Source organism: Myotis myotis, unplaced genomic scaffold (genome assembly GCF_014108235.1).
Source record: "Myotis myotis isolate mMyoMyo1 unplaced genomic scaffold, mMyoMyo1.p scaffold_m19_p_6, whole genome shotgun sequence".
NCBI lineage: Eukaryota > Metazoa > Chordata > Mammalia > Chiroptera > Vespertilionidae > Myotis > Myotis myotis.
In genome coordinates, this window is record NW_023416368.1 from 49,516,983 (window position 1) to 49,540,015 (window position 23,033).

Sequence of the window (23,033 nt, forward strand, 5' to 3'; positions counted from 1 at the left end):
TCCTCAGACTCCCAGGCAGGGGTTTATCTGTGGATCACGTGGCCCTAAGGTGTAGGGAACATATGAATTTTCTCAGGCAGTTCTGAGTTGAAATAGCTAAAAATTATATTTGTATCCTATTGTTGAATTATAGGTTTATGGTAAATTTGCACTAAGTCACAAAATTTTACTTTTTAAAAAAGATTCCTTAAAGAAATAACCAAATGTGAATTTTTGCAATTAAATCAGGGGGGAAAAAAAACACGCTTTGCCAAATCATGAATCCAGATTTTTAATTTCTGAAAAGCTCCCCTTTCTGATGGCTCCTAGGGTCCTCACCACAAAAGCAAAGGCTCGCCTTTTCAAACATGTTGTTTCCTCCGCCTTCCTGGACCAAACCTACCTGCTGTTCACTGCACTGAGCTTTTCTCCCAGGAGGTAAAACCTTCCCTGTTTCCGAAGGAAGCGTGTATGAACCTGGCCCGAGACATCCTCTTGAACAGTGGTTCTTAACCTTCTGGCCCTTTCAATACAGTTCCTCATGTTGTGACCCAACCATAAAATTATTTTTGTTGCTACTTCATAACTGTAATGTTGCTACTGTTACGAGTCATAATGTAAATATCTGATATGCAGGATGGTCTTAGGCGACCCCTGTGAAAGGGTCGTTCGGACGCCAAAGGGGTCGCGACCCACAGGTTGAGAACCGCTGCTCTAGAAGGTGCTGGGTCTACGTTAGGGATGGAAGTTCATGGCTAAGTTTAAGCTCTGACTACCGGAAGAAAAGGGAGAGGAGGCGAGGTTGAGGAACAGCCAGGGTCTTCGATAACCAAGTCCTGCCTGAGGAGCTGCAATTCATATCAACTGGGAAGGGCAGTGGGAGCCAAGGCGGAGGGCAGAGTGTCAGCTAGCTGGGTGGTTGTCAGCATCTTCGTTTCCTCAGCTCAATAGCGGTGAGGTAAGCCTGCTGGCCCTGCAGTTAGCAGCAAGCTCCCTCCGACATTCCATCCTCAGGAGCCCCAGCAGCTGCAGGGGGAGGTGGGCAGCTGGGGCAGAGCCGGAAGAGACCTGTTCTGGCTGGATCCCCACAGCCCAGTTGGTGGGTCTAAAATAAGACTCAACTTCTCTGCCAATGAACTTCGCAGGCCTGATGATGTAACGTGCTGTCAGTTCCATTTGCAGGCAAGACCCCTGTACCCCAGGATTTCATCCAGGTAAGAAGGCACTGGGAGGGGGAGGGAGCAAGGGGCTCTCTGAGGATGGGCCTGTCCTCCCATTGTGCACAGAGAGGGCTTTGGTACCTCTGGTGAGGTTCCAAAGTCACTGTGCATCTCATGTTGGACTGCGCAAAGGAGAGCTGGCCAAGCTATAGCTAATTGCCATCCTCAGGCTACATGCTCCCCACCGAATACCAGAGAAGGAAATCTGTTCAGTGCATAACAAAAAAAAAAAAATCATAAGTCAAATAAAGCTCATCAGGGGCCACCAGCACTGAGCAGCCACAGGCCAGGAGACACGCAGGGCCTGCACGCATCTTCTCTCAGGCCTTCTAATTAAGAAAACCTTAAACTTGGAACCAATTTGCTCCTTTCTTGCTCCCTTCAGTCATCGCCCTGACCTAGCTCCGAAGAAGAGAGAGCACTTCAAAAGATGGAGAGTAGCTGCTAAGATAGCTGGCGGCCAGAGGGTGAACTTCCTAATTAAGGGCCCACACAAAAGTGACTTTCTATTCCTTTTGGCTCTCTGTGTTTTTTAAAATGCGGTTTCAAGCTGAAGGAACTATTTGAATATCTTCCCCCACCCTCTCTCCCTCTCTGTTTCTCAGCTGATTAGTCTGGATCCTGAAGTGTGCAATAAATGGTTCCTTTTCTTTTGTCTCAAAGGCAAAAGTTACTTTATGCAGAAAAAGTTCCTATTCTTAGGCCATCCCCATGAGTGGCAGCCCTGTGGAAGTTTGGGAAGCCGCCACTCATGGCCAAGAACAGAAAATCCAGGCCAATCAGCAGAGGCGATCTGAGCCCACATCCACAGAGGAGCTGCCTCCCACGGCCTGGGCTCCTGCCACCAACTACCCCAGAGCTGCCCGGTGGCCTCAGACAGGAGCCCCACCTCTCTCCAACAATGTCACAGTCCCCTGCAGTTGGGGGACAACATGCCTTTCTTTGGTCTCTTTGTACAGATTCACTGTTGACTGAATGGGAAGGACCTTTGCCATTCCCAGCAACCTCAGCGGCTCTCCCCAGTGTTCACAGCGCACATCAGTGGAACCTCCAACTCCAAATGCTCCAAGATCACACTGACCATTCAGCCTGGACCCCCAGTGCTTCCCCGGACATCTCCATCGATGGGCCAAACCTGGGTGTCCAAAGCTGCATTGATTATCTTCTTCTCCCAGGTGACCCTTCCATCTGTGACATCACCTGCGCTTAGGGTGGGCTGGGGGTCAGACATTACTGCTTCCTGTCCTCATCCCCTACAGTTTCTGAACTTTACTTCACACACATTTCTCAAACTCATTTCCCAGAATCCAGAGATAAGGTCATGACCTTAGTTTAAGCCCACAGTCATCTTCCTCATTAATCGCTAGCCAGAAGGGACCTTTACATAAATCTAACTCCACCATCCAGTGTCCCTTTGCCCTGCCCCCGACATCCTCTGGAAGGCACTCGGTCTACTTTAGGGATATAAGACTGGGCTGTGGGGATCTAGCCCGTCAGCACGACATTTGGGAAGCTGCGTTCCTCCCCACAGTCACTTGCAGCAGCATGGGCCTGCAGCGAGCACCTGCCCCACCAAGATGCTCCCTGCCTCCTGCTTGTGCTCAGGCTCCGCCCTCCCCACAGAACTGTCACTCCCATCCCTTCACCTTGCTAATACCTGTGGCTGCCCAGGCAGCATCCTTCCTTGCTTCTCCACATCCAGACAAAGCTGTCTGCCGCTCCTCTGGGCCCTGTATGCTGACACATACGTCTATCATTGTATTGGATCCTTAAGGTCAGCTCAGGGGGACTGGGTGACATCTGCCTGTAGTCTCAGCAGCTGGTAAGCTCTCAGCAATTGGCATCTTGCATTTGCATTTTGAGGTTCCTGGCTAATGCCATCTATTAATCTGAATTAGATCCATATCAGTGTTACCTGTTTAAAGAAGACAGACACCTAGATACCAAGGATCATGTCTACGTAACATATTTTGTTCTTTGGGTACCTAATAATGTGATGGAGCTGAAGATGATGATGATGACAATGATGGGAATCATGACAGGAAACTGAAGATGAATTATCCATCCTTTTATTCTGAGGCTGTGTAGTTGCTTAAAACAGTACATGATGAGTCACAAAATGACAGTTCACTTGTCTTGAAATCTTCACAAACCAGAACAAGCCTGGAACCCCAATCAAACACACTTCTGAGAAGCCAAAGCATCAGCAAGTGCACACGCCGGAGCTGAAAGAGAACTTGTTAGGGGTCATCTGCTCTGCATCCAGAGCCCATTTGTTCTTGTTTTTTTGTGCAATCTCATTCCCTGACCACACCAGTTAGATGTAGAAGAGGAGGCGAGGTGAGGCAGAAAGAGGATCCTAGGACCGGCACAGTGGCAGCAGGCAGAAGAGGAGACAAACTTGAAAAACACACAAGGTACAGAGCAGTCTGGGGACAATTCGTGTTTACGGATAATGAGTCCAAACCCATTAACAGAACCTAATGACACCATCTCACAATAGAGGTGAGAGAGAGGGCCAAATTCCGCCCCACAATTCTTTACTTGAAAAGGAAATGTAAAACATTTTAAGAATTTCTATCAACATGTTTTGTTTTTTTAAGTTTTAGCCCTTCTTGGAGTAGATTGTGTTTATCTAGAAATTTTACTGTCGAGATACCTGATAAATGAGTCATTGCCTGACTTCATCCAATGTGGAACCACGTCACAGGCCTTGCCCACCAAGAGTGTCCGACCTACAATAACTTAACGCTCCAGAGAATTCTTCTGAAGATGCAGCTTTATTTTAAAACACAGTGAAACAGGAAACCCTATCGGCCAAAAAACTACCAAATATAGTATGTCCCACACCTCGCCATCACTGCAAAACACGGATGGACTAAGATTTAAATTCGGGTCAAGAGCACAACAGATGAATCTATTTCAAGGCAGGTTCTACTTCCAAAACAACTTCTTTTCGTCTTGAGGACGCTCTCTCCTCTGTCTGTCTCTTTCCCTCTCTCCCACTGTCTTTCACCACCTTGTCTCAGACCCTCAAATGTAACGAGAGCAGCTTAGATGAGGGAAAAGGCGAGATTTTGTTTACTTCGTGCCAGTGATGTGGTCATCATTTCCTTAGTGATTCAGCAGGTAGAACCCAGGGAAATCCAAAAAAGGGGAGGATGAGAGATGACCTGGTTATTTTTCACAAAAGATAGGAGTCTGAAGTGAGATTAAGAGAAAGAGCTGTTAGATTAGAAAGTATTAAAGCAAGAATTTGTTTAGAAACGGAATATTACAAGAAGGAATGTATAGAAGGGAAAGTTAGGGTAGAGGGAGGGCAGGGAAAAATTGGTTAATCCTATGAATAATACGAAAGAGTTAAATAAAGAGGATGAAAGAAGGAAAGAAGCTAAAGTTTGGCCACTTATCTGACCATTCCTGAAAAACCAGAAATTTCACCACTGCTCCTCCTAGCTCACCGTTTCTTCCCTTCCTGGTGACAGGAAGGGAGTGAACGCTTTTAGCAAGATGAGAGAAATTACTAAAATATTCCCAATATTGTGTTTCTACCAAATGTTACCAAACTGGCATAGGATAGGGGGCCTTAACCAGCTATCACCTATTGGTGTAGCATTTTGTCAATACCCTTCTAATAAGAAGCTTGTCTTGAAAATAACCTTTTAAAGGCTAAAAACCTTCAAGTCACCCATATTTTTCTCCATGATAGTTAACAGCAAAGTAGCAGACTTGAGAAAAATAAGCACTAGTCACTCATTGAGTCAACATTTATTGAGCACCTATATGCGTTCGGTCCAGGGTTTTTTTTAAGAGTTCCCACATGTTCAAATTCAAGTAAATTCTCTTTTGCATGTGTGAAGGGTGTTGATTTACACCCAAACAACATTCTGATCCAGAATGTAATAGTGTAGGACACTCAACGGGGCAAGGGTTTAAGAACTACGCCAATCCAGGTTTGAATTCCAGCTGCACGGGCCAAGTTCCTTAGCTTCTCCAGCACTGGTTTCTGCATCTGATTAGCGGAGGGCTATGTTTCACTGATATGTGAAGATTGAGACATCAGATGTCAAGCACTGAGGAGAACCTGGCCCATGGCCTGTAAGCAATCATTCATTCAGCGCATCTACTACATGCAAGCTCTGTTCTAGCCATGGAGCCTGAGCAACAGAAAAGAGAAGCGAAATCCCTCTTCTCTCCATCACCTGTCACCAGGACTTCTCAAGGGCTCTGGAAACCGGTGAAAATGAAACAGTGGATGTGGTACCAATCCTTCAAACGCCACTGTTTCCAAATCCCATTGTGACCTGCAACAAGAATTGCACCTCAAGCGAGACCTGCAGCCATGAGTCCTGTGCACCTGGGAACCCAATGGCAGAGGGAGCCACCCACACCCTGGCCTCTGCATTAAGGCGGAAGTGGAATTTAAGATACATAGATTGTTGTCCCTCTTACCTTTCTGCTCTTAAAATGAGAAAGGTGACTTAATGTGGGTGGCAGGGAGGCATTACCCAGAGGAAGTTCCCAAATGAAACTGCTACCCTGTTTCTCTCTCTCTGACTCATTTTCACTTTTCCTTCCCAGACCGCCCTGGTGTCTTGGTGTGCTCCACGTGGCACAACAGGCCCTTTGTGTACAAGATTCTAATGTGCAATAAAACCAGTTTTTAGGCCAAGAATAATGTATGCACAAAAAAGAAACAGTATCAGGTAAACTAACATGGATTGTGCATTCTACTTTCTTATCTCTAACAAGTCTATAGAATTGGTCAATTAAAGAAACTAGCTAAAAACTTTGTGTTTTAAAATTATATTCATGTTGGAAGTATGTAATTGATACACACACACACACACACACACACACACACACACACACGACACAACTCGGGGCATTTTTAAAAGCCTTAAGTGAAATTCTGTGTTTTCTATTTTTGTTATTGACTTAAGCATCCACCTAGTCTCAGAAGTAAGAGATTCTGTTATTTTCAGTTGGTGAGGCAATGAAGTTTTCTGGAAAGTCACAGGTGCTTTGTAGCCAAACACGCTTGGCTTTGAATCTCAAGCCTGCTCACCACCTCTAGCTATCCAATGTCAAGAGGCTCTTAAATGTCTCCAAGCCTCAGTGGCCTCAGCTGAAAATGGATTTTTTTGAGAGAAATAAATTAGGAAGAGGATATAAGCAGAGTGTTCGGACATAGGTTAGGCATTCAGAAAAAGTTGTCCCTCCACCCCCTTTTCCAACACATCACACTCAAGACCTTCCTCTCCCATTCCATTTCCCAGCGACTGCTCTCCTGGACTCCAACTGGTTTCTCGGCTCTTGACTGCCATCCCTCCAATCCATCCCAAACCTGCTATTAGAAATAGCATTCAGAGTCAGAAATTGGATCATGGCACTCCCCTGCCACAAATTCTCCTATGGCAGCTGTGGGCAAACTACGGCCCGTGGGCTGGATCCGGCCCGTTTGAAATGAATAAAACTAAAAAAAAAAAAAAAAAAGACCGTACCCTTTTATGTAATGATGTTTACTTTGAATTTATATTAGTTCACACAAACACTCCATCCATGCTTTTGTTCCGGCCCTCCGGTCCAGTTTAAGAACCCATTGTGGCCCACCAGTCAAAAAGTTTGCCCACCCCTGTCCTATGGCGATTAGGTTCAGAAAAAATCTGCATTCAGAATAAAGTCCACGTGTCCCCAACCCATCTGCTCAGCCTTGCCTCCCATGACCACCACACCCCTGCCCCCTGGATGACCGCAGCCCCCACATTCCAGGCTCCCAGCCATTGTTTGAGGCGCACACCATCTGCTCTGTCCCTTGACTCTCCCTGTCCCTCCTCCTGGGCGCCATCCCCACTCCTCCCCTCCCATCTGTAGAGACCACCGTCCTCCTCAAGGCTCAGCTCAAAGGTCACTTCCGCTTTGGAACCCTCCGTGATTTCCCTGGCTGACTCAGAGCTTCACTCACCCGTTAGTGGCACCTTCCTCAATTTTATTACTTAAGCTTTGTGTTCCACAGTTGCCCACATCCATATGGTGCTCCACTGAACTGTTAGTTCCTCCATGATAGAGACCAAATTTTATTCATTTTTTTCTCCCACATTTTATCATTCCTTACATGAAGAAGGTAGAACAAAAAGGTAAAAATGGGGCAAGACATTCCCAAGGCGCTTCAATTTCTGTCAAAAAAAAAAAAAATGCACTGGAAATTAAGTCTTGGTGTATTAAAAATATATACTAAAAACCCCAGCAAAACACAGAGGTACATGCCATCTGTGGCAGCTAAAAAATGGTCACAAATTCTTTGATTCTTCTTCCATTGACAGGTGAACCCATTTCCCTCCTCTTGAAAATGAGCTGCCTGTAACCATTTATGACCAATAGAGTAACATTATGCCATTCTCAAGCCTAGCTTTGGCCTTGCTCTCTTGGAACCCTAAGCCTCCCTGTGAGAAATCTGATTACCCTATTAGAGAAATCTCAGGGAGAGGCCCTCAGTCTACATGAAGAGGCAGAGTCAGGGGAGATCAGCCTTCCAGGCATCTTTGCCAAGATACCAGCCAGGTGAGTAAAGCCAGACCAGACCATCCATTGACTGAATACCACTGAATGACCAGAGTCAACGCTGCATGAACTAGACGAATCACCTAGCTGAGTCCTTTCAAATTCATGATTAATAAAATCACAGATATAACTGAATGGTGGTTGGTATAAGCCACCAAGTCTTTTTGTTTTAATATATTTTTTATTGATTTCAGAGAGGAAGGGAGAGGGAGAGAGAGATAGAAACATCAATGATGAGAGAGAATCATTATCAGCTACCTCCTGCACGCCCCACACTGGAGATTGAGCCCACCACCCTGGCCATGTGCCCTGACCAGGAATCGAACCATGACCTCCTGGCTCAACCACTAAGCCACACCGGCTAGTCAGCCACCAAGTCTTAATGTGGTTTGCTAGCAGCAACAGGTAACCGGAACACCTTCTTAATCACTTTTGACTCACCTTCCTAGCCTACCTAATAGAATACCTTTCCTCCAAAGGGAATACTTATCTTACTTGTCAGTAGATAGAACAGTTGGGGGAAACTAAACTTGCCTTAAAGAAATGTGCATTAGACATACACATGTGTATTACAACCTCAGCTGCCCATCTCTCCTTTCCTCAACTAGGCAATCAGCAGCTCGGGGGTCCCACATCTTACTATAGCTGCACCCCACAGGATGTAGCACACAGCAAGTGTTCAATACTATTTGTTAGAGTAGTTGACTTATTGACTGCCAGCTTAATAAAGAGCATTGTGTCACACAACCTGGAGGTATAGAACCTTAAGCTCTATTCTTTGAGAAGGGAAAAGACAGACTCATTACCAATATTTGGACAGATGTACTGAATAGATAACATTGGGAACAACCCACTGGAACACTGAACAGGAAGCCAGGGGACTCTCCAGGCCAGTCTTTTCCCACCCACACCTCCTGGGCATGTGAGGAAGAAATCTTTGTGCTTTGACTTGCCTAGCTATCAGATGGGGAGAATCCTACCTGATACCTGAGACCAGTAGAAGCAGAGGTTACAGATTGAAAGTATCTTCAGTTCCTTGGCCAAGGGATGCCAGGTAAACTCAAGTTACTACATTATTTTGCAGATACATGTGATTCTAGTATATCATAGAGTCTGAATTAGTAGATGCAAATCCATGTGCTGGGTCAGCCGAGCATTTGTTTGGAATTTACCAGATCTCCTATTCCATTGCCCAGAGACTGCAAACAAAATAACACAAAAATGTGTGGAGAACTCAACCAACTTTTGAAGGAAGTATATCCTGTGTTGGAACTAGGGGAAAAATCATCTGTACCTTAAGTCTGGGTCTTCTACAAAACGTCAGCCAGGCAAAATGTGTTGGGAAGCTCGAAACATCAAGGCTGAGGTGAATGAAGGTTTACAGCTGTGAGGACGGGAAACACAGTTTATTCCTGCGTTATTTTAATTACTGTATTATTTTCCATACAAACAACTGCAAACCTACTTTTGCCCCACCCTATGTATGCATAATGATTTGTGTTGTTTTGTTATATTGCTAAGTACTCGGCAAAAGGCCTGGGCTATTTAGAAAATGAACACTAGCTTGTTCCTGTGGTCATGAATTCCTTCATATATGCAATGGCATGCACTGAGGCACTATGCTGATGCATCGCGGCATTTCTCACACAACAAGCCTAAAACACAGGACGGATTTCTGACTCCATCTTAAATATAAGATGGGGAACTTGAGGCCTGGAGAGATTTTGTAGTTCTCCTGTATTAGTTCACTGTTGCTGCCATAACAAAATAGCACAGACTGAATGGCTTAAACAAGAAAAATTTATTTCTCCCAGTTCTGGAGGCTACAAATCCAAGTTCAAGGTACTAGCAGGTGAGGTTTCTCCAGAGGCTTCTCTCCTTGGCTTGCTGATGGCATGTCCTCTCTGTGTCCTCACATGGCCTTGTTTCTGCACAGGCAGGCACTCCTGGTGTCTCTTCCTCTTGTTATGACACCAGTCACACTGGATTAAGGCCCCACCCTTTGACCTCATTTAACTTTCATTGTCTCCATAAAGGCACAATCTCCAAATATAGTCACGTTGGGGGTTAGGGCCTTAAACTATGAATTTGGGGGTAGGGGTGGGGGGATGTAAGTCAGTAACATCTTCCGAGATCACAAAGCTAGGCAGTGTGGAGCTGGGGTGTGCATCCTCAGTTCCTGCCACTTCTTATGACACACCCAGCTGTTGTCCTGGTGCGTCACAGTCCCACCACCCCCTCATTCTGTGTCCACAGACGATGGCCTTGTGATACTACCCATTACACAAAGTACAGGGGATGAAGGCCAGAGAAGGGGTGGAAAGGAGAAAGAAGAAGCTGAAATGCAGAAAGACAAGTATAAAATCCAGAAAAAGTGAACTTTAGCAAAACAGGAAATGTAGCTCACACCCAAACCTATCCTTCTCTGGCCAGGGGTCCTCTCCCCGCCCCCACGAGGCTGGCTTTGCTGTGACTGCAGCCAAGTCCCCAGCTTCTCAACTGGTCAGGAAGGCCTTGGGGACCAGTGCTTGCTCCCCTACCAGAAGCCATTGGCAGGGCACAACCCAATGACATGTTTTGCAAAACTACAAGATAATATACAACTTATTTTTTCATCACATTTTTGTAATCCCCCAAAAAATTTTCAAAGACCCTCTTGCAGTGCTATATAGCTCAGCAATGCAATTAGTAAAGATGTTTTGATTAGCTAAAACCTGTTTGATCTAAAAAAGCAAGACATGCTTTTCCCTTTACCTCAGATAATGCAAGGAAGCACCGTACGTTTATAAGGCACAGCTTTCGACTATATTGGATTTTTCTTTTAAAAAGAACAATAATTTAAAGTGGCCACCAGCAGAGAATTGCTGGGTGCATGTAAATGGGTGTTTGTGTTCTGAAAATATTAGCTGGAACTTTTATTGCTGTTCGTGTCTGTGTTTGTTTTGATTCTGAGGGAGGGCTGAGCTTCTTTTGTGCAACCGAAATTCCAGTTTCATACGAGATTAAACCAGCATATTGGAGATGCAAATTTATAGAAAGGTTTACATCAGGCTGAAGTATTGTTTTAAAAGCATATGGAAATGGTTTTCCTATGTGGATCGTGTCACAACAAACCCGAGACACAGCAGAATGAGATGAAATCTGTGTTGTCCTCAGAACACAGCTCTCCTGGATTTTGCAGAACAGTCAGGCCTTCCAAGCTGACGCTGGACACAGTTCCTTCCGCTGCATCTCCAGCGTGCTGGCTACAACCACGTGAACATCAGGAAGGCAGTCTCAGCCTCCCCACAGCAGAGACCAAACTTCGGTTTACAAGCCAGCCCATCCGACCAGTCAGGAAGTGACTCAAACAATGACTCAACAAACCAGTCTCCGCTCTTCTTCTCCCAGGAAAGATACAGTATACACGGCTGGCTGTACAGATATTAGTAACCTCTGTTCTCAAAGAGAAATGTTCATTGGGTACTAAAAACCAATAGTACAATCCCTTAAGTAAGAGAATTAAGGCAACATTACAAAACTTTTTTTTAACCAATCAAAATAATTTAAAATTGCACATATATTTTAACACATATACAGAGTGACCCCAAAGATGTATGCACACTTTAACAGCTGATAATTCAATTTTGAAAATGAAATGTATTTTAATAAACACTGCCTTTATAATTATTCAAAGTGTGTATATACATTTTTTGGGCACCCTATATTTTAATAGTCTCTTAGTGGCACTGTCCTTCATCTGGGATTTTTAAAAATTCTTTATTGTTTAAAGTATTACATATGTCTCCTTTATCTCCCATTGACTTCTCCCCGGCCAAACCCACCCCCCACCCCCGACCCCCACACATGCACTCACCCCCCCTTGTGTCTATGTCCATTGGTTAGGCTTATATGCATGTATATAAGTCCTTGGGTTGATCTCTTACCCCCACCTCCTCCCCTGCCTTCCCTCTCAAGTTTGATGGTCTTCTTCTCTGTCTCTGGATCTATTTATGTTCATCAGGTTACGTTGTTTATTATATTACACAAATGAGAGAGATCATGTAATATGTATCTTTCTCTGACTGCCTTATTTCGCTTAGCATAATGCTCTCCAGTTCCATTCATGCTGTTTCGAATGAAAAGAGTTCTTTCTTTTTTACTGCATCGTAGTATTCCATTGTGTAGTTGTATCACAGTTTTTTAATCTGCTCATCTGTTGATGGGCACTTAGGCTGTTTCCAAATCTTAGCTATTGTAAATTGTGCTTCTATGAACATAGGGGTGCATATATCCTTTCTGATTGGTGTTTCTAGTTTCTTGGGATATATTCCTAGAAGTGGGATTGCTGGGTCAAATGGGAGTTCCATTTTTAATTTTTTGAGGAAACTCCATACTGTTCTCCACAGTGGCTGCACCAATCTACATTCCCACCAGCAGTGCAGGAGGGTTGATTTTTCTCCGCATCCTCGCCAGCACTTGTCATTTGTTGATTTGTTGATGATAGCCATTCTGACAGGTATGAGGTGGTATCTCATTGTCCTTTTGATTTGCATCTCTCGAATAATTAGTGACTTTGAGCATGTTTTCATATGTCTCTTGGCGTTCTGTATGTCCACTTTCGAAAAGTGTCTATTTAAGTCCTTTGCCCATTTTTTGATTGGATTGTTTATCTTCCTTTTGTTGAGATGTATGAATTCCCTATAAATTTTGGAGATTGGGCCCTTATCAGAGATAACATTGGCAAATATGATCTGCCATGCAGTGGGCTTTCTTGTTGTTTTGTTGATGGTTTCATCTGGGGTGTTAATTTAAAGCCTTTTCACCTTTTCTCTCTAAACTTTCTGAGTGGGAGCAGAGGATGCAGAGTGCCTATATTAGAATAAGAGATAGCCCTGGTATTTCCACTGGGATTCCCTGCTCAGAGGGATAGATATCAGGGTCTTCACCCTGAGGGCCCTTCCAAGCCACCACCACCAGCATACAACTTCCTTGTCTAGGCCTTATGTGCACCCTATCACAAAAGAGATGCTGCATGAAATAAAATCCTTTTCTGCTAACTCACATTTTTGCATAAGGCATTTTATTTTTAACTGGAGGAAAAGCCATTTGGAATAGTGATCAAAATAATCATGATACTAGATTTAACCAGTGACATTACATGATCATGGTCTAAGCCTGACACTCCATTGCAAATTCTCTTCCAGTCCACGTCAGCTGCTCTACTTTTTCAGAGCTAAGCTAAGTGCAGGCAGGTGCCCAGGGTCCCTACGGAAGCTCTCAGTGCCCTGTGGGATGAATGATAGGAATTAACCATGAAAAGGCCGAACAAGTCAGTCCTCCTCTGTCTGAGAACACAGGGCTATTCTCTACAGGGCATGTTCAAGTTAGATCCCTTCCATTTTTCTTGTTTACAAAGCCTAGTATTGATAAAGTGCAACAAACAGCTGCCTACTTAAATAGCTTAACTGACAAATTAATAAGTGAGCATGTAACTCGGAGAAGTTGCTTGTGGGGAATATGGAGGGGAAAATGATACCCTATTCCACAGTCTGGTCAATACATCCATGACACATCAAAGTGACGGGCATGCTGTCCTACTGATGCTGAAATCCTGCCATCCTGATGGGCAAACACCCAATGAAATAAGTAGGAAGACATTACTGTCCTTGAAAAAGTATAACTGAATATGAGGTGGCTATAGTTTTACAAATGCAAAAAAGATTTTAAATGAGCTAGCATGTTTATTCCACCTCAGTGCTCCTAATCCCACGCTTAGGACTCCTTCCTAATAATCCCATTACTCTGCATTATGCTATACCACTAGGGACAATTATCCTAAAACGAGTGAATCACTTGTCATCTTTCTTTCAGAATATTTCTTTGTAAAAACTGATTTTTCTTAAAAAGAAACCCTCCTGAGACATGTAGAAAATTGGGGGAGAGGAAGCTCAAATTAATTTTCCATTTCCTGATGTTTCCAAAAATCATTCTCTTGATTAGACATTTCCTGCTTAGAGGCAAAGGTAGGTTGGCTAATCCTATTCAGCCCTGGATAGCCCAGATATATTCTTTTCCTTCCAACTGCTCCTGACTGTCATAAGTCATTACTAGTTCTGGTCAATGCATTTATGGCTCTCCAGAGTAAATTTCCTTACCTAATACACGTAGTAAATTTCTATATGCACTAGTCTTAGACACACCAGCCCAGCAGAAGTCTACACTCCTGTGTGCATGGGCGCATCCACAGACGAGTGAGCCGTGAGTGGAGAAGAATCTTCTTTACGCAACTGGGACCTTAGACTCTGGTTTCATTGTCCAAAACAGAACAAAATAAAGAAATGGTACTTCCAAACAGCTCCAGAGTACCAGGATTTGAAATCTGATGTTAACAAACTACTTTAGTGGGACATGGAGACTGATGCACACTAACATTTCATCTCGATGTTCACCTGGGGCCATTTGAAAATTACTGATCAGCAATCACAGCTTAAAAACAATCCATTATTTTTCTTTTTGGACCTAAAATAGACAAGGCTTAGCAAAATCCTGAGAATGATTTCTAGAACAAAATCTATTCATCAAAGAGTTAGGTTTAAAAGAGGTGGTGTCTTTATAAAAACAAGAAAACAAAAAAGTGGAGAATTTATGAACATTATTGAATGGAGGACTAAAATCTCCACTGAGCATATAAACTACATGATGAAGATGTATTGGTCAGCGGTTAACATGGAGACTAAAGCTGAGTCTAGTTTTCAATCAGCAACTTGGCTTAACAATGAAGAACCACCACCTTTGAGTCCTTTGAACGTACAAATCGTCCTCACCTTAATCGTTTACATTATTGTTCTGGGCTGTTAGGTGACCAGACACTTTGCGTTCTGCCTAATATCTCCTTTTATTTAGAGTCTCAGACTATGGATTGAAAAAGAAGAAAGCCTTCAACCAGAATGATAAAAGAAAAAAAAATGACAGGGTGAGCAAAAAAACTATTCTGAAAACAGAAATCTCCGAGAGAACAATAGAAATTAAAAAAAACAAAATCTAGTGGGAACTACCATTGCAAGTCAATGATCTCTAGCTTGTAAGAACTTAAAAGGCAATAGCCACTATCTTATCTTTGAACCCCAAATCACATATAGTGCAAAAGCTATTCTGGGCTATGCTATGCTAACTCTGGAGAAACACTTTATACACCTTTCCCCTCTCCCATCCCTAAACTAACCCTAACCTAACCCAACACACACACACACACACACACACACACGCACGCACGCACGAACGCACACGCGGATTATACCCATTGTTGCTTGACATTTAAGGGTTTCGGTTCAGAGCATTTATACACTTTTAAGGAGAGACAGAAGACACTGAGAAAAAAAGAAGAGGGGAGATAAAAAAGGAAAAGGAAAGTGTGGTAACTATGCTTGACGGAGAGGAGCCTCTCCAGATTTGAATGCATTCTCCTACATTTCAGTAGATTTAGTCCAATCTGCATAACAGAGTATAACTCTGGACTCCATGTGCTACTTAAAGCAGTGTCCTGGATTTCTACGATGATTTCTCAGCACTTCTTACTATAATTCAGTGAGGCTCTCTTGGAAAAGGACTCAGACCTCCTGCAGAACTGGTTCCCTCGCCCCCAAGCACAGCAGCGTCTTCTTGCCTCTTCTGAAGCCACTACATTATCACATTAGCTCAAGGGGGAAGCAGAAAGGCCTCGTGTTAATTATCTGTATGCAGACGGCAGTGCAACATCCAGAAAGCATGTTTTCTTTTAATAATCCACTTTCATCTTATTAATAAAAAGTTAAAACTCCGGCTTCTGCAGAATCACCCAGCGCTTTTAACAGAAATCTTTTCTTCAACGAGGCTAGCTTTTCTCCAGCTGATCCTATAAACACTGCTGGCAATTTCTTCCTCAATGCCTCTAACATATTTTCACTTAGCACCAGTTTGATGTATAAGATCTGACAGCCCGGCAGTTATAGGCCACCTGCATCACTGTCGCCATGACAACAGTGAAAGACAATCCATGATCCCATGCCCTGGTCACACGTTTCAATACAGCTTATCTGTCCAAAGCCACCGAGTCTAATGGAAGAGAGTAATTACCATCTTCCACTCATTGTCAAAATTCCCACCATATAATGCTCTTCAAAATTATTTTATTCCTCTCACATGGCTGCTTTGCAAAAACTAAAAGAAACCTTAAGTGGGAAGGGGGGTGGGTGGGAGAAAGAGGAGACTGTGGCCGGTATAAACGTAGCTGCCTGCGTGTGAACTGTCCCTCTGCAGCCAAAGAATGAACTGCCCAACAAGAGAGACACAAATACCTTTAGTTCATCGATTACCATCTGAAGATTTTGTTAAATTTAAGAAAATTTCCCTATTTCTGCCTATTCTAAAAGCATTTCATTGTCACCATCACAAGCTTTGCACAAGTATCACAATCCCCCTTCTACACAGCACGTGGCAGTCCCAGGGACCCTGAATGTACGACAGCTCACAAGGGTGAGCAAGCAGAGGTCTTCAATATGGCACTTCTCCAGTCATTCTTCCCCAGTACTTTGCAATCCTTCTCCTTCACACTCAAAAATAAAAAAGGGCAACTGATTGATATTTGGATTCGGTCCCTCACATTCTTAGTGGTGGGTACAACATGGTCTTAGAAAAGTCTCATTCATACAGTGTTAAAAAGTGAACTTTGACCGGCAAACACTTTTATGGAAAAACCTTGTGGAGACCAGTACTTACAGGAAAGAGGAATTAAATGTAAAGGCAAAGTCAAAAGTCATGTGGACTTGAAAAGCAAACTACAAAGAGCAAAAGTGGACAAAAGGGCACAGGAAGATAACCCTTCAGGGGCAGGTGGCTCAGCTCTTGGTAAGACCGCCGCACCCTTCTTCAACTTCAGTCATTTTCGCAGAAATAAAGTCATACCCATCATCTATGCAGTAACTACCAAAAAAGCCATAAGAAGTGGTTCCTAGCTTTGTGGTTAACATAAAATACTCCTATTAAGAGAAATAAATCAATTCCATATGATCAAATATACACGAATCCACAAAGGTACAAAAGCAATGCAATTCTAAGTATAAAGAAATTCTTAGACTAGTATTTGTACATTTGTCAGAATGAGCCTGAAATGTCTTATTTAGGTTAAATCCTAAAAACCACAGCCATAAACCATTTAACCAGCTGTCAAAACATTATAGCTGTGCGTTAACATTACCTACGCTGTGTATTCAACACGCCACTATATATATTGTGCAACAAATATGGAAAGCCTGATTTGTCAAAGGCCTCTGTGACACAGACACTTTACTTGGTGGTTGGTGAACAGACCTTTTTACCTTTCTCTTGACCATCACTGTTCATCTGCAGCCCTCAGAGGAGGTCAGCAAAAGATGGTATGAGACGAAATGGAGGCTGAGCCTCCTAATGGAAAAATTCAAGAGTTTGCATCATTTTCTATAGGGGCTGGCAAACCCACGGATGTTGAGTAATCTCTAGTCAAAATGGCAACCCATGACCAGAACATTTTAATCAATTCTGACAACTTATAACACTTGGATGAAATGTTTCCATATAATCATCTGTGGATCTTAGTCATCCTAGCTTTGTCTCCTCTCCATTATGGTGGAATTTGAAAAACAATTTAGATAATAAGGGCTCAATAAATACGGGTCTTGATAGAATAGAGCTAGAAAACTCAGGCTACCATTCACAAAGGAATTTCCTATCTGCTATTCCCCGTACACACACATACTATGGGAAGAGATCCAACTTGTAACAGATCTCTGTAATGTCAATTAAAAGGATCTTCTCTACGACACCACTTCATTTGAAAAGCAAATTCAAAAAACTGGTTTGGAAACCTCTGGAAGAAGCCAGAAGTTCTCACAACCCTTCCAACTTGTCCATTCCTATAGGCCCAGCCCTCGCCTGGCCTTCCTCAGCAGTTGTCATCTTAATCTTGACAGTTTTGAAGATGATGGCCATTTCCTTTATAGAATGGACCTCCATTTTTATTTTTAGATTTAGTAATTCTTTTTTTAGAACACGAAGATAATTTTGTATTTTCAGTGCATCTTAAGGCATGTGATGTTGGTTTGTCTTTGTATTGGCAATATTAACTTGGATCATTTGGTTAAAGTGATATACCCTCGACTTCTCTACTATAAATTTATTATGGTTGCCTTTCTAATTTATAGCTTGTGTCATTTTTCACAGGACATAGATGCTAGCAAAAACATGGGTGTTGAATAATCTCTAGTCAAAATGGCCAACCCATGACCAGAATATTTCAACCATATCACCAAAGTGGGGAGATACTTTGAAACTATGTAAATCTGTTCCTCACCAAATTTTCATCTCTCAGTCTTAGCATACATTCATGATTTTGTAACTCCATCATTCCTTTTGTATTCATTTAAATATGAGCTTTTGCTCCTCCCACTTACTTATTTATTCAATTCTTATATTAGCATGAACTTATGGATTCTTATTTTACTAAATTGGCTATAATACATTACTATATTCATTTTGATGTCCAAAGCCTCCCAATTTGGCCAATGGGAGCCCATCAAGCAGGCTCTGCAGTCCTTTTAATTCCTTGACCATCACCCTTACTTTCTGGCTCAATAAGATGTTCTAGCCCATGTTATACTTTTCCTACACCAGCCCTGGTATGTAACCTTTTCCACAAGTCATACTCCATATTATTCCCCCCTCAGGGGAGAGCGCAAACACAGTCCCCCACTACCACAAATTATGCAGCTGAGTTTCCCACATTTGGGGAAATCACAGGGGTCAGCATACCCAGAGTGCAATGGGTAAGCCTCGCCCTGAAGAAACCACCTTTGTGATCATGGTATCTCCCCTGCCAAGTAAGTATATATATACCCCATATTTTTAATGTAATATGTTGACCTGATGTTTCCAGGACTATGATGCAAACACATTAAAGGAAGCAATGTAAAACTAAGTGTCTGTCTGTTCAATATAGAATGGAAACATCAATGGCCATCTGGAGAAAGTAGGCAAGAAATGCATGCACCCAATTCATGTGCTCCCTCCCAGTGACATGGAACTGGCTTTGCCTCTGGCCACACACAGCTGGCCTATGAAAGCCAGGAGGCGCTTCAGGTCAGAGAGGAGAAAAATGAGAACAGAGATCAGAGTTCCAAAGCAATAGTGCAGGGATGGAGGACACATGGACAGCATGCCAGCAGTCAGCCTTGGTCAGGGCCAAACTTAGCGAAGATTCTCTGCAGGACCAGTAGAATCCACCCAGGGAGCCTACAAGGAGGAGGTGTGGGTTCCTTCCCCTCCTGTGTCGCTACCAAATTGTTTATCACATTTCACTTGCTCAGGAAATAGCTTCTGCTTAACATGCAATTGCTTAGTAATCTGTGACTGATCTGTAAGGACGATAATATGGTTCTTTTCAGGAAGAAAATAAATAAAGCGGAGACCCTTCTAGAAGATGCTCAGAAGCATGGGCTATTCAGAAGCCTGGACTACTTAATCTGTTAGGAATGAAATGACTAGAAAATAAAGCGTGACTATCTGAAAATGTCCAGGGCCCCTCCCAGAACTTTGTAAATAGCTGTAAAGGGGAGAGGACCTGAAATTCAAATTTCATTGACTTCCTGGTACAAGTCCACCTCTGCTCAGAAGCAGTGCCAGCTTCCCACTGTGGCCCTGAGGTCCAGCGGTAGGAAGATAATTCTTCAGTGAGGCCAGTCACACAGCCCTCCACTGGCCTGAGAGGGTCAGAGCCTCCCGCTTCCACTCCAGGAAATAGTAGCAGGGACATACCTACTAGAGGGGCTTCCAACTGCATCAATATCATTCAATAAAGTAGGGAGGCAACCAGAACTCCCACAAAGCAAGGGAGCAACCTGTTTGGCAGTGAAGTGGAAGTGCTCATTAGCTGTTAGCAAACTTTATCAGTACACAAATGCCAACCTGTCTACCCAAGTGAAGGGCCATTGCAGTTAGTCTACCTAGAACCCCACAAATCAAATGAGGTGACAAATCCTACCCACAGTCACAGCTGTCGCCTGAAGCTGGGCCTGGAGATCCAGGCTAACAGGTCTCAGTGATGCTGCTCTCCGCGCAGGGGGCAGAATGCACATTTTGGATTTACTTTCATGTTCTTTTACTGGCCTCATCCTCCACCCCACCCACTTCAGTGCACCTGGCACTTCACACTCACTGAAACTATCGCCATTGGCTGAACTCATTTTCACACCTGCGTGCTGCTGACCCTGCTGCTTCCAGTGTCTGCAATGGCTTTCCCATCTTCTCAGCCTAGAAAAACCCTATTCATCCCTTGAGGCCCAGATCAGACACCAGCCCCCTGTACAGTCTTTTCTGACATGCTCTTTACTGCTCCCCGACCCCAAAAGTAGAATTAAATCATTCCAACCTCCGTGTTCCTATAAATCATTCCAATCTCCATGTTCTTGTGTGACTCTACTAGAGCCCTTATCACATGATCCTGGGGAACGACGTGTAAAAGTCTCACCAGCTACCTTAGCAAGAGGACCGTATCTGTGTTCTTTGAATTTCCAACTATCTCTATAGTACCTGGCAAAGAGGGGCTTTAAAAAAAAATGTTTGCTGAATTAAAGATTGTTGCCAAAACTGCTAGTATTCTTTTTTCTTTCACTTAAGTACAGGCTTATCTCAATTAAAATAAAACTATAATATTATTGGGTTTTTAAATCACGTAGCTGTATATAGCTATATATAATTGCAACGCAATCAAACCACTGATATTTTTAGGCACCTTCTTTCCTTGAAACCCTCCTTAACTATCTTTAACAAAATACTGATGTATTTTCACTGTATAAGTGTTGTGTATATGTGTGCTTTTTCCCTTTTTCAAACCTTTTATTTTTGGAAAGGTCAAACATGTAAACTTAAACTACTCAGCTTCACCCCATGGGTTTCATCTACACCTCAACCCCAATTCTATGGCATGAATATTTGTGTCTCCCTCCCAATTCACATGTTGAAATCCTAACCCCAAGGGTGGTAGCCTGAGAAGGTGGGGCCTTTGGGAGATGCCTCAGGCATGCCATGCGGAAGAACCCTGTGAGTGGGATTGGTGCCCTTCTATCAAAGAGGCTCCAGAGGGATGTGCAGCCTTTTCTGCCATGTGAGGGTCCAAGTCTGCAACCAGGAGGAGGGCCCTCACCTGACCATGATTTCTGGGCCTCATCCTCCGGAAATTCTGTTTCTTTGTTATGGGGTGGGGCCACAACATGAGTAACAAAGAAACAGAATTTCCAGAGGATGAGGCCCAGAAATCAGGATTTTAAAAAGATTCCCAGGTGATTCTAATGTGCAGCCAAGGCTGAGAACCACTGCTCTAGAGCCATAAGCAATACATGCCTGCTGCTTATAAGCCACCCAGTCTATGGTCATTTGTTACAACAGCCCGAACGGACAGGACACCCACTTCCCCTTTCGTATTATATGAAAGAAAATCCCAGTCACCGTATCACAGCTGTAAAAATGTCAGAATGTACCTTTAAATGTTATTCTCTTTTTCAAAAAATATAACTATAATGCCATTATCACATCTGAAAAGTATTTACTAATGATCCCTTAATATCATACATTCAGTAGGGTTAAAATTCCCAATTGTCTCAATTTTTTAAGTAGATTTTTTTAATAGTGAAAATATACTATCACTTCATACAACGCAAACAAATTGTCTTATTGAAATAAAAAGCCCCAACTTGTCTCCTAAAGCGCCATAATATTCCACAGGATAAGACTCATGAAGTCTCCTTTCATTGCAATGTACTAATTATGCTACTGAAATTGTGTTAAACATTTGCCCTATATGGATGTGTAAAATAATTTGTTTTCAGTTCATTACCTTTCTGCCCAAGGATTTCATTCGACCAAGATTTCCACCTGAGTTAGCACTACTTCTGAGTTATTCATAGCCCATAACAATATGTTTTATTTTAAGTCTTAAAGTATAAGCTTTTCCTCTTCCTGAAACCCAAGCGCTCACTCCTCATTAACACAAACACTTTTGCTTTAAATTTTCACTTTTAAAATAAAACTATGGCTAGGAAAAAAAGTGAGCAATTCATAAACAAGTGCGGTATGCAAAGCTCTCCGTATAATTTTTACTTGGGCATGCACATTAATACATAAACGTTTACATCCACAATAACACAAATCACTGAGTGCAAAAAGACTAACGCCAGGATAAATCTAGAAAGTAATCGGTCTCCTCAGGCAGACAGACCCCAGGACCACAGAGCTATTCAGAAGCAGGTTTAAGATTGAAGAACAGTTGCATGAATTCATTTCTTGATGACCTTGGACACACACTATATAATCCCTGACTTGGAATTGGGAACGGATGCATAAAGAACACAAAGTGTACTCAATTTATGCAACTGAAATGCTTCTGAAAAACTGAATACAAATAACCAAACATTTATATGGGGAAATCTTGCTATTAAGTAAATACTAACATGGAGACCTTGAGAAATTAAGATTCTTTCCTATAAGGCAAAAATCGTCCTTCTAAGCCCCGGTTGGAGCATCCTCCTGTACACCAAAAGGTTGTGGGTTTGATTCCCAGTCAGGGCACATTCCCAGGTTGCAGGTTCGTTCCCGGGTCAATGTTTCTCTCTCAATCGATGTTTCTCTCCCCCTGCCCCTCAAATTAATAATAATAAAAATTATTATTGAGGATTTTAAAAAATCGTCTTTTTAAAATTTAAGTTTTAATATAGAAGGTTGTCCCAAATACACAAAAATTGATACTGGAAATGCAGATATTAAAATAGAGAAAATATTTACTAATTCATACTAATTGACAATAAGGGGACATGGACTAATAAAAGGTAGGAATTGCCCTAACCTGTTTGGCTCAGTGGATAGAGCGTCAGCCTGTGGACTGAAAGGTCCCAGGTTTGATTCCGGTCAAGGGCATGTACCTTGGTTGCTGGCACATCCCCAGTAGGGAGTGTGCAGGAGGCAACTGATCGATGTTTCTCTCTCATCGATGTTTCTTAACTGTCTATCCCTCTTCCTTCCTCTCTGTAAAAAAATCAATAAAATATATATATATTAAAAAAGGTAGGAATTACTTAGAAACAGGTATAACTGTAATGCTAAATACACGTCCTTTAAGATCCTCATTTTGGTAATTTTATTCGCAGTTATTGTACTGTTTAAAAAAAATAGGTGATTCTAATAAAAGCGGCTTATTTTATTTAATGGGTTAAACATCTTCCCTTACTCCTG

General features: G+C 42.7%; 1 protein-coding gene and 1 non-coding gene across 3 annotated transcripts in view; both read right to left on the reverse strand.

Annotated features, from left to right (window-relative positions):
- The window catches only part of MAML3 (mastermind like transcriptional coactivator 3), a 387,866-nt gene that overhangs the window by 331,238 nt on the left and 33,595 nt on the right, over positions 1 to 23,033 (reverse strand). The window lies entirely within an intron of this gene.
- On the reverse strand, positions 18,476 to 18,639 carry LOC118659447. Its single transcript, XR_004968565.1, has one exon. It is a non-coding gene; the product is annotated as a U1 spliceosomal RNA (small nuclear RNA).